General features: G+C 42.2%; 1 protein-coding gene across 23 annotated transcripts in view; it reads right to left on the minus strand.

Moving 5' to 3' along the window:
• Positions 1–13,000, minus strand: part of TRPM3 (transient receptor potential cation channel subfamily M member 3) — an 846,268-nt gene that overhangs the window by 217,550 nt on the left and 615,718 nt on the right. The window lies entirely within an intron of this gene.

Raw genomic sequence — 13,000 nt, forward strand, 5'->3', positions numbered from 1 at the left:
GAGACCATGTGGCCTGAATGAGAGGGAGGGTAAGAGTGTGTGTGTGTGTGTTTGGGAGACACAGAGAGAGACAGAGATTGCCTGGATTATTAGTGACTTTTCAGTTCAAAATATAGTCACTTGGCTGTAGTCTCTGCACAGATTCTCGTACAGACCAGGGGTAGACAGCTTTTTTTTTTTTCTTTTTTCTGTAAAGGACTAGAGAGTAAATATTTTAGGCTTTCTAGGACGATAGACAAAATGGAGGACACTGTGCAGGTACTTATATAACAAGAGAGAAAACACACTTATACAGAATGTATATGGATGAATTTCAAAATACAACTGAATACAATTATTTTTGCATGAGTTTTACTGAGAAAAATGGAATTTTTCTCATGGATGCTGAAATTTGAACTTCATGTAGTTTTCATATCTCACCAAAATATTCTTTTATTTTCAAACATTTAAAAATGAAAAAAGCATTCTTAGCCCATGAGTCATACGGAAGCAGGGCAGGCTGCAGCTTGCAAACCTTCCTAGAGACACATTTCTGTCTCTTTATCAAAATACCCCTTTATCTATTCTGAGTGAGTTCCCCTTCATCACTACCAAACATTCTCCTCCCCAGCCTCACCTCTGCTCACTCCAAGGCAGTCTTTGCCCATCCTTAACCACCCTGAAAGTCCTCATGTGCTCTTTTCTTACCATGAGGACCCCGGCAGGGAGAGAGGAGTTGAGGGATCTTTGTAAAAGAAAACTTCAGAATAGTAGAGATTTTTTTGTTTGAGGTAGGGCTTTTAGAGGCAATATTCAGGTCGAAATTGGGCGTCAGCCTACTATCTACACAGGTGTCGGGTGAGCCTTCATTTTGGAGCATAACTGATACTCAAGTGGGAAGCCTGGTACCCATCATGAGAAGCTGCCCTGCTTCTCTCACTCAGAGAAGGACTCACCATGTGGTCTGTCAGGGAACTTCACCCTAACAGCAGAAGGGGTTTAGAAGGTCTTCCAAGAGCTCGAAGGCTAAGGGCAGGGAGAGCAATTACTCCTCTCAGAATACCTTTGGCTCCAAACAGCTGCATCATCTGCTATAAGCCAGCTAAGTTGGGACATCTGCCTGCTCCCTCCCTGGCAATGTGAGCCCCAAGACTGGGGTTTTGCGTCAATTTCAGTGGACTGTCCTGGAAGCACTTCTTCATGCATCACCACTCCACTGTCATCTCTGCCCTACACTCTGGAAGCCCTGTCATGCCTCAGTCTCTCAGAAGAGGTGTTTCCTTAGACTGTGGGCTGCGTGTCTGGAACTGGGCTGAATCTGTCCTGTCCTGTTCTTTGACTCTGATTCTCACTTCCGTGACTACCTCTGCCTTCATTTGTCTGCTGCTTCCTGTTGACCCCCATTTGCCAGCTCAGCATGGCTCACTCTAGCCTATTTTACCTACTAGAAATTTTGACAGCATGTCTAGACTTCACCAAACTAACAACATGTTCGCTGGAACTCTGCACATCCTAGAAAGGCAGAAATACATCTTGATATGAGTTGATAAACCAAAAACATATTTTAGTATTTCACACAGTATCTAATACACAGAGTTGGCATGCAATTCATAGGGTTGTTCTGAATAATAAATGGGTTATTATTTATAAAGCACTTAGAACAGGGCCTGGCACTTCCACTTGCTGAGAACTAAACAATTGAACACAAATATAAAGACACTTATTTCTATTTATTAAGCTTATAAAAGGTTTCTACTTTAAAGGTATAGATGATTCATGGAGATAAATACATTTTACATATTCAAAACAAAAGGATGCTCTGACAAGTAAATAATTTGAAACATACTTTTCCAAAGTTTGAAACACTCTCTCATGCAGACCAATAACAGGCTTAGGAAGCCAAATTCCTTTATCTTGCATCCAAAAGGTTAAAACTTTCTGCTTTTGGGTAGATGATCTTTCGTGTCACTCTCCAAATGCCTTCTACCAAGGGGCCTCTCCTCAGTACTTCAACAGCTTGTTAAAGTCTTTTGAACTCTGTGGGTTGGATAAAGATGTAAATGCCAAATAACAAAACCCATGAGTGACTTCAAGTATATTATATGCTAACAAACAAAGCTTTTGACTTAATGGAAAAGAGTTACTCCCTAACGGCCAGACAGCTCTGGTTGAAATGTTGTGCCATGAATGTCTGTATATTTCCAGGACATCCAAGCGATATTCCACGTGAATCATTTCAATAGAAAGGGAACAGCCAGTCCCATGGGCTGTAAGGCAAGTTTTACTCTCATAAAAGGAGAAAGCCAGCATTATTTTCTTTGGAGCCATTGTTTGCAGGATGAATGTTTTAATGTAACTGATCTAAGTCTACAAGAAAACTCACCCAAACAAAGCTATAGTCTTCTGTGTTTCTGCACTGCTCAAGGCCCACATCAAAAGGCATTCCTTGCCTTCTCAAATGTAAGGTAATCAGAGTTGTTCTAACTCATTTGACTTTATAATTCTTCGCCCACACTTCCCTATAAATACGCCAGGATCTAGGTCCACAGCTTGTACAAGTTCCTTTGGCTTCTTGGCTGAATTAGTAAGCAGCAGAGCAGCCAGGGGAATTAAGGATTGAAAAAAACATAGAAAGACCTAGCCTGCAGTGCAGGGCACAGCTGGGTAGGAGAGGCAGAGGGTAAGACAGAGGGAAATGTTGCTGGTGATGACAAAATGGTGTATTAATTTACCCTTCAAAAATAATTTTAAAAAAATCTCTCTGCATTATTTGAAGGAGACCGTAATTAACTCCCTGCCCCAAATGCAAAAGTTCTACTCTCTCTTTAAGGATCCTGCAGGTCCCAGATTCAGAGACAAGTCTTCCTCAGGCCCCTGCAGAATAAATTATTCTCACTTCTGTGTTCCTATAGCATTTCCTTTTCTAAAAAGCATATGTCAAAGTATGCATTTTATAAATTTGTCAGTAAACTACTATGGTATAAAGAAAAAAATTCTCCTAGTATCTTACATGTCTCTTGAAGTTTTCTCTCATCAAATGACATGTTTGGGCATCCCTGTGAGTAGGCTTAACTCTATTCCCTGCATACCACAGAGCGTTCTACATGTAGTAGTTGCTCACTGAAATCTGAGGTACAAAAGGAAGGCAGGAAGGCAGGATACTGAATTACCTCAAGTGTATCCTGATTTCTCATAGGTTAAATGACAATGTTAATTGTTTCCATAGAAATTTTCAAATATTTTATGACAGATACAATTTTCCTTCAATCAACTGACCTGAGATCCAGGGCACTCAGATCTGATTTAAATTCTCATAAAGTCAGGAATTTTGCCAAATGCCCAGTTTCTATGCTCATTGGTTTTCCTGTGGACTATGGAGACTGCTTCCTAACTGATTTCTCTGCCTCTGTAACAATCATCACATAACCGCTAGTTATCATCTGTAAATACAGTCTTCTCTATAACAGTTTTTAGTGGGTTCTCATTGCTTATAGATAAAGCCTAATCATTCTGCATGACAGACAAGGCTCACCATATTTTAGACTCAATCTTCATTCACAAACTCCTGTCTCTCCAGAACTTTCCATTCACTCCGATTCTGGTCTCACCTAAAATATCTTCCTGATCCTCCATCTAGGATTATTCTTGAATTTCCCTTTAGCCATTGTAATTTTCAGAGACGAGTAACTCTCCCTACTCTTGGTTACATGAGAAGAATCTTCCCTAAGCACATCCGTGGGTTTTCTATGCTCATTTTCTCACTTGGTTCCTCGGTAAATTTGAGGAGTCTAACTGGATTTGCTCACTCAGCCTCACTCTTCTTCCTTTTGGCATCTTCCTGCCTGCAGAAAGCCTAACAGCTCCCAGCTCCTGCAGGGCCCTATCCCTGCAGGTGTGTGAGGTGGGGTGGGGACGTGAAGACTCACTATGGAATTCTGCCAAATTCTGAGGACTCATTATGTCCACTTGGTCAATAGACTAAAAGCCACGTCTGCAAACTTGTACCCCAACTAAAAATAGTATTTTGAGTTCCATCCACTACTTCTTTGATTTCTCAAAGTGTTCAGAACTTGGATGAAGAGGAGAGGTGCTATTTCTTGTGGCCATTCAGAAACCCTAACTCAATTGTCAAAGCTCATTTCAAATGTCATTAATTCCTGATGCCCTTTCTAACTCCCTCATGTAGTATTAATTATTCATTCCTTTGTAGTCCCATTGTTTGTTTGTTTATTTTTTTACATATTCTTTGGCAGTTATTTTATTCTGCTTTGCTTTAATGAACGTTTCATCTACTAAATTGTAAATTCTTTGAGACAGAGAGACCCACACCCCTCTTTGACAACATTGTGGTTTCCATAGAGCCTCATACTTAGATGGTAGTTCAAATAAATGCTTGTGAAATAAAATAAAATTAAAAGGTGCAATGCCTGGGGTCTATACCTTGGAACCAACACAGCTGAATGGATGGGAGTAAGTTGGTGGTTATAAAGGGACTGAGTGACCTATCTCAATACTACTGATATATACTACTCCAAGTGGAGATGCCAGCCATGCAAGGGCCTCATGGTGTCCTTTCATAGGTCTTCACTATTGGGCCTTAGTGGTAGTCAGAGACCTAGAAAAGAACATGCTGAGTGACCTGGGTAGGTGCTCATATGTCATTTGTTCATCTGGATCAAGTCTGGAAGAGTCCAGAGTCTTAGGAACTGGAAAAGCCCATTTCAATTCAGCTGTCTTGTACTTTTAAATTGAAGCCTGATTACGTCTCAGGTTTGGACCCAGCTGGAGTGACAATGTGTCCTGGTCCTTGGGGAGAAAGATCTAAACAAAGGTGTACACGCTTCCCCTTACAGGAAGGATGCCCACGGAAGCTATTACTTCCTCCAGCTGAAGTGACTAGGGAACTATCTGAAGTGGAAGCCTAATTCTGTCCCCCCTGAGAGGACTGGTATGTTCCAGCAGCGAAGCTACTGCCAGGAGTGACCTTCATTTACCAGCAAAGTTATCAAGGGCTATTAAAACAACCGGCTACCATTATTATGTATGAGATAAAGGCAGGGTACTGATTGTTTGGGATATAGTAACGGTATTTAATCCAATTTCTGACCAACAGTTGGGAAAAGTGATACATTTTTATTTGATTATCTGGAGTATTTTCTAAAAGTTGTGTTCCAGTCTGATCAAATCTTGACTGTTTCTAAAGCCTCAGTGACAAATATGGTGACAATGTCCTGGGGAACCTTCTTTCCTCTGGTTTTAAGTTTCCCTGTGGAGGGAGCTCCATCAGGGTGACACATCTAGCCCCTTGTCCTTCTCATACTCCTCTCCACATATAGAACTGAGTAAACTGGTTAGTGGTGACTAATGTCTGTCCATGTTTCTTGACTGGATAGCACTAGTCTATCAAAAGTCTTCCAGTGAGGAGGATTTAGCTTCTTTCTTCCTTTGCCACCATGGACTAGTGCCAGTCAGTGATATTAGTAAAGTTGTTTGCTGCAGACCCAAATTTCTCCTCTGGCTGGCTCTCTGAGGGCTGAGGTGAGCTGGCAAGCCCATTTGGCCCTCATACTAAGTCATTATCTCCAACAACTTCATCATTAATAAAAATGATATTCTGATCTCCATCTGCCCAACTCCAGCATCCAATTTCAGTCAATCTGAATCTTGTGCTGTCAAGAGTGAGTTTTAATTTACTAAGCTTTCTCAAGCTCCAACACCATGAATTACAATTCTGTCACTTCTGTTTCTGGCATTCACTTTGCAGTAGCATCTAACTTGAGCCTCTGGTTCAAGTTTGTGAACATGACCTTATTTTTTAAGTGCAAATATGGCTTTCTCTGAAAGACAATTTTTTCTTAATGTCCTTATAGTTCCTTAAAAGGAAACAATAATTGCAATGGATTTTAAAAGCTTATTACAAATGGAGCCCCAAACAAGGTGGCTTATAATTTCTAGGTTGCAGTGAATGGCTTCATGGATTGAAGTCCACTGGGTCAACTGACTGAAGGCAGTTTTTTTCTCCCAGAGAGGAAGTAGCAGCTACTGAGCATCCACCAGGTGCTGGGCACTCAACTCATTAAATCTGCTCACCAACCCTGTGATAGAGAGATTATCATCCCCATTTCACAGTTAAATAAACTGAGGCACTGAGACTAAATCGCATGTCTGAATGGGGTTTCAAACAGAGACCTGTTAGGAAATGCAGGGCCTGAACTCCACACTCTGCTAGCTTGTCTCTCGCTAGGGTGACAACGTGATGTATCATATAAATACCAGAATACTCTTGCAAGTGATGGGGTCATCATTAATAACCACTCTGGGATGACAGGCATAAACCAGAACTATTTAATCTTGGAAACCAGTACACATGATTATTCTATCTCTCTCATGTCTTAGGGTCTCAAACTCATTTCTAGCAGATTTTAAAAACAGATGCCAATTCCAGATACTGAGAAAGGGGCTTCAGTTTGTTCCCTGTTCTTTGTTCACCTCTTTCTGGCTTAAAAGGGCCACGACTTGCTTGTTGCTCCTCCCTGATGTCTGAGATCAGGTTTCCAGCTCCATCTAAATAAACCCTAGCTGTTCATTATCAGAGATAGTCCTTCCTCTAGACACACAGAGGGGTGAAGCTCCAGGGAAGGATTACATCATTAAGCAAAGGAAAACAGCAACAGTACAGCAGCACCTGCATAAACCCTGGAGGGGGAAGATGTCAATTTAAAGTTTCTCTCTGTTCTAGCATATCCTTGATGGTGCTGGAAATAAATCCCTTCTACTTTTCTCTCTTACAAATAAATGCCTCATTACATTCTATCACTTAGGCACAATGGAGTGCTGTGATGGGGAACGGGAGACAGTCAAGGCCCAGGGCCGTGCAGTGGGGACGCCGGGTCCTTCATCACTGGGGGCGTTTAACCTCATTATCCTACTCTGTCTGGTTTGTGTGAAACAGCCACTTGGCTTATTCTTACTGTTGCCACTAAGAATCATTTGACTGCAATAACACACATTCCATCATTCTAGAAAATGGGCGATTCTAATGTTACATATAAGAATGTGGCACTCTTAAGGACTGCTCTTAAAAGCCTGAAAAGAACTAGTCTGTATATTGAAAATTATCACAAGAAGGGGTGTGTAGAAATGCGCATTTCCAGTTCTCAGCTCCTCTTATCAGTCAGTGTCTGCTCTAGCAGTGGCTCTGAAGCTTAGCATGCTCCAGAATCACCTGGAGGAGCAGTTAAAACCCACACTGCTGCTGCTCCCCTACCCCCCAGAGCTTCGGAACAGCAGGTCTAGAATGGGACTTGAGAGTGTGCGTTTCTAACAAGCCCTCAGGTGATGCTATTGTTGCTGGTCCCCAGATCACACTTTGAGGACCACTGCCCTAGCATAAGCTGTAAGGAGTGGAGACTTTTCCCTGTGAAAAGAAGTGAAATTGAAGATGTGCCCCCTGGAATAAACCAAGATGAAAGCCCACGGAGTAGGATTGAAATGCCCCGTTTATATTCCCAAAAGTCTATTTTAAAGCCTGAACAGCAGTCAGCAAACCTTTTCTGGACAAGGCCAGATAGTAAATATTTTCAGCCTGGCAGGCCAACTCTGCTGCTGTAGCACGAAAACAGCCACAGACAGAAGAATGAGTGTGGACATGACTGTGTTCCAATAAAGCTTTATTTACAAAGATGAATAAGATGCTGGATTTGGCCCACAGGCCATAGTTTGCCAACCTTTGAGTCTAACTAATGTGATAAATATGATTCATATGTGGCAACATCTGTTAGTTTTGCCAAGCCCAAGTCTGCCTATGATCAATGAGAAACCAACCAAGCTGACACACTCCCTTGCTGGTCACATCCACTCACATGGTTTCATATACTGTCTACACATGGACAACTTCCATGTTTATAATGCCAGGCCAAATATCTCCACTGAACTTCAGTCTCACATAATCACATCCTTCTCAGTGTCTCCACACACACTATGAGGCATCTCCAATTTGACATATCCAAAGCCAAGCTCCTGATGTTGTCTCGTGCCTACCATCCCCACCCCTGTAGTCTTCCCCAGCCTAGAAAGTAGCAACTCTATTCTCCTAGCTGATCAGCGCCCAAGCCTGGAGCTATGCCAGATAAATCTTGCCTGCTCTACCTTTAAAGTATAGCTTGAATTTGACTACTTCTCATCTCCTCAACTGCTACCACCCCCAGACCAAGCCACCACCAGCTTTTGCCTGGATAATTGCCATTTTCTCTTGAACAGCATCTCTGCTTTCATCTCTGCTCCCAATTCAGGCTACTCTCAGCTCAGCAGGTAGAGTGATTCATTGAAATCTACAAGACCACTCATTCCTTTGCTAGAAACTCCACAAGCTCCCATTTCCCACAGAGTGAACGTGAAAGTCAGGGGTCTTACAGTCTTCCCTGGACTTGGCCTTCTTCCTTCCCTGGCCTCCTCTCCCACCCCTCTCCTCTTTCAGTCCACATGGCCATGCAGGCCTCCTGATGTGCCACAAACATGCTGCCCACATTCCTGCCTCAGCGCCTTTTCATTGCTATTTCCTCTGCTGGAAGTGATCTCCCCCAAGACATCACACAGCTCGCTTCCTCACTTCCTCCATATCTCTCCTCAGATATCCCCTTTTCAGGGAGGCCTCCCTCTACTCTACTGAAAATTGCAGCCCCTTCCCTGCACTCCGCTTCCTGCCTTCTCTGATGTATCTCTCTCCCCAGCACTTACCGCCATGTGACATGCTACATATTTTACTTATTTATTTCCTGTCTCCTACTCCAGTGTGAGCTCCACGAGGGCGGGGTTAGCACAGGTGTCTGGTCTGAGGGGGCCTGCTGTGAAGTGTACCTCGGGATGCTGAGCCCTGGGCACGGAGATGCCACCACAGCAAAGATCCTGCTGGCTTTACAGGGCCAGGGGCCCCCAGAGCTTTCCACCTAGGGGGGCACCAAGCAGGCTCAGACCGTGGTTGTTATCAGGGGTAACCTTGACTGAGGGAGGTTAAGAAGCCCTATTCCAATTTTCTAGGTGCACTGTGAGCGTAAGATGCGGGATGGGGGAAAGCAAGGAGAGTAGGGTGGGGAGACAAGAGAAGAGAGGAAAGAGGGAGAGAGGTGGGGGTAGATGGGAGACGGGGGCAGAGAAGAAGAAAGGAGAGAGGGAGGGGGAGGGCTAGAGAAGGGAGAGAAAGAGGGTGGGAGAGACCTAATAAAGAACTGAATTTATCAAAACTAGATGGAAAGGGGGCTTGGAATTGGATTTATTTGAATTAAGGAAAATTGTTATTATGTGACATTTCCTACATACCTAAATTTATGAACAGTAATTCATACTCATGACAATGATTCTTATTACTTGAATAGTGGAAATAAATAAATCAACAAAATGAACACTGCCCCATGCATACCAAGAAAAGAGAATTGAAGAATGGAAATACAGGGTGAAGAGAACTTTCCACTTCTCCCCAAACTGCCCTACGATTTCATAATAAATTCTACTGTGTGCCAGAGACAACACTCACTTCCTGTGTGTTCCCTCTGGGTAGAAGAAATGCTGCTAATGAGGAAGGGTTCAGCTCAGATTTGTCTGATGATCATAAAAGCTGACTCTTCAATCCTCATCCCCCTGTTTCAGCAAAGGTGCACTTGCTCTTTTCACCCTGCCTCATTCTGGCAGGAATTGCCCACAGAACCGCATGTGGACCCAGAGACGCCAAGGCTCATTAGCCAACAAGAACTGTTGATTCCTCTGACTGAGATTTAGGACCTCAGTGTTTGCCTGCAGGGCTGTGGCATGTGGGGCTCCACACAGCTTGTGAGATCTGGCCTCCTTGCAGAACAGGGACAGCCTGTTCAGTGAGGGTAAGAGCCGCTTGTTTGCTTCAGCAATGGATGCCAAAAAAAAAAAAAAAAAAGCAGTGTGCTTATTTGGACAATATTAGGGCATAACATCTCTATTTTTTTCAAATCTCTCAGGGGTTAATGATCTTTAGCTGAGGGTTCAAGTTAAAAGATTTTTATTGGATTAAAACTTATTTTATTACTGACATCTTGGGAGCACTATTTCTAGCCATCTTCCAAGCCTGTATGAAATTTGCTTGACTTTTATATCCACTAGTTTCAATGGCTTGAAATGATCCAAACAATATTTTGAAAGGATGGGCAAATTATTTTAAATCCTGGAAAGGGGCTTTGAAGGGTCCTATGCCAAATTCCCTAGCCTTACTCATCTCTAATGAATTAAACTCTTAGCCCACTTTTTTTTTAAAGACCCCTAGAGAATAAGATACCTTATCTTCTCTAAATATATCCCACCGTAAAATTGTTGATTATGGCAGAAAAGTACTCAGTCAGCACAGGTTTTCCCATCTATTTTATGTTTGTCTAAACTTAGCTATGCATTTCTACTGAATGGTTGATCCTAATCTAGACCGAAAAGCGGCCACAGGCAATTATCACTTTAGGTAAGTGGGGAAAAGTCAATGCTTATTCCTTTTTCTGTGCAAACAGAAATAATGAAGCCATGATGGCATAGGCTGCTACAAAAAATGTATATCCTTCGATTCTCTATAGCCACAAGAAGGACATGATTTAATAACAAGCACGATTCAACAGAAATAGAGTCAAATTTCCAGAATAAATGCTTTTATGCCTATGACAGTCGGAAGTATGCATGATAGTCTTTGCCTGTGCATGTTCACCTTTATTCTCCTTGACTCTGTCCATGTATTACTGCTTTATTATATGTCCTTTCTGTATAGCTTTTAGTATCTAAACTCTTCTGTTGCATTTTTATGTCAGGCTGGACACAAGAGTTAAAAATAAGGCCAGAAAACCAAATACTGATGTTTACAACAAAAATTTATTGAGCACCTACCCATCCGCATGTGCCAGGCACTGTGCTAGGTTTGCAGGATAACACCAGTGAATATGACTCAGGCTCTGCTCCCAGGGAGCTCACAATCTACAGGTGCAGGGGACACGGCGCAGGGAGGCAGATAGACAAGCACGCTACCAAAGAGACAGCGCGACGACACTGGTTTATACAGAGCGTTGTAGAAATGTGGGCTATGTGAGGAATAACTGAGTCTAACGGGATCACGGTGTGTGTGGTTTCTGACAGGATTTTTTACAAGAGAAGATTTTCAAGCTGAGATCTGAAGTGTAGGTTTTTGCCAAAGAGTAGAGTTAGGAGAGGTCAGAATTTCAGCAAATGTTAAAACAGGACACAAACACATCCAGTGGGGTATGTCATTATGGGAAATCACAAGCAGCTTACAATGGGTGGAACGTAAGATCCACAGGCATTATGGAAGAAGGGGAAAGCTAGAAAAACAACAGATAAGAAGATATGGGAGGTCTTCAGATTGGCAGTGAAACAAAGAAGAGGCTGAGTCCCATCAAGAAGGTTTATCACCAGAAACTAATGCAACACTGTAAATCAACTATATTTCAATTAAAAAAAAGATTATGTTATCATGAGAGGAACCTATTAGTTCTGACCAGCAACAGTAAAGTTTGCTGACTTGGAGACTAAAATGCCAGCCAAGCATTTGCAACCCAGCGTTTCTCCCTACACGTAAAAGGACCTAAGAGATCTCATCAGAATGGTGGACGTTCCCCATTCAGATTCCTTTGTTTACAGGAACTGTCCCACTCCCTGAACAGATAGCTCTGATGTGGGAATGGGCTCTTTTCTAAAAAAGACAGAGCTCCTAGCTTGAATTGTAAAATAAGTCAGATAAATAAGACAGGCAAATACCAAGACGGTTTCACTAAAATTTGTTCTATTCCCCCAGTATTATTTTTTTGACTCCATATTGTCTTGATTGATGAAGTGCCTTTTCATCAATCATGAAAGCATGACAAAGAGTTCAGGGTCACAGCCAACTTGTGTCAAATCATTTCATAAGTTGAAGAGAGGGCAGATGTTTAAACTGTAACTGTTTTTCATACAATCTATTCTTTAAAAGGCAGAGAAAATGCTGAACAACATGTTCAGTTGAGGGCATGTGAAAAATGGCAAGTCAACACAGTCCAAAATTAACTGATCATGAATTTGGTATTTGTATTTTGGATGGTCTTCTACTTGATTAGCTGAGTCTATCAGTAGTAAAAAGTTTGAATAATTGGGCTAAACAGGTTAGAGCATCCAAAGAAGACAATGAGATGTTCCTGATACACATATAACCTGCCTAGAGGAAGTTTAACATCTTTTTCAAGTCACACAATTTGAACAGAGGGCTGTAAGCCTATGAGGTTATAAATTTGCTGCTTCCTACTTCAGGGCTCCCTGGATGAAGTTCGTCTATGACCTTCAACTAACAGAGTTGTTACTTATCTCATGGAAGAGTTATGAGCTCAGTGATGGGAAATTTCATGTCATGGTTACCCCAATGCATTGGATGATGGTGCAATGATCAAAAAAGATGCCAGTGATGACAATTGAACGTCCCTTTGCCTTCCCAGCCTCCTTCATATATTCTCAGGCATAGGATGACAAAGGGAAGTCCACGAGTCACATGAAGAAGGACTGTAGCCATGGGTACACGATCAGGAGCACCTCTGTTTGTCTTCACCCCTACCGCCCATGCTATCACCCCGTCCTACTTCTTCCTCATGTTGTTCCTGTGAATTCCTCCACCATCTTACTGCTTACTACTGTCTTCCCCCCAAAATTCTGCTGATGATTAATCCCAACGAACCAGGGTTCTACCCGTGTCTGGCAAAGAGTCTGTGTTTAAACAGTTGTTGAATGAAATAATGACCCTCAAGTCCTCTAAGGTAACAAAATTTTAGGGGAGTATTTTTTGAATGAAATAATGCTTCCTTATGTGGGGAGAAAAGAGCCAGGGTTTTGGAATCACATCAGCCTAGGTTTGTATCTGGCTGTGCCACTAAATGGCTGTAAAACCAGAGCTTAACAACTCTGAGGTACCATTTTGTCAACTATAAAGAAGGAAGATAATAATTCCTACTTTGAAGGGTTTTTACGACTATTAAAAGAGATAGTA

The sequence above is a fragment of the Vicugna pacos genome, chromosome 4 (genome assembly GCF_048564905.1).
Source record: "Vicugna pacos chromosome 4, VicPac4, whole genome shotgun sequence".
Taxonomy (NCBI): Eukaryota; Metazoa; Chordata; class Mammalia; order Artiodactyla; family Camelidae; genus Vicugna; species Vicugna pacos.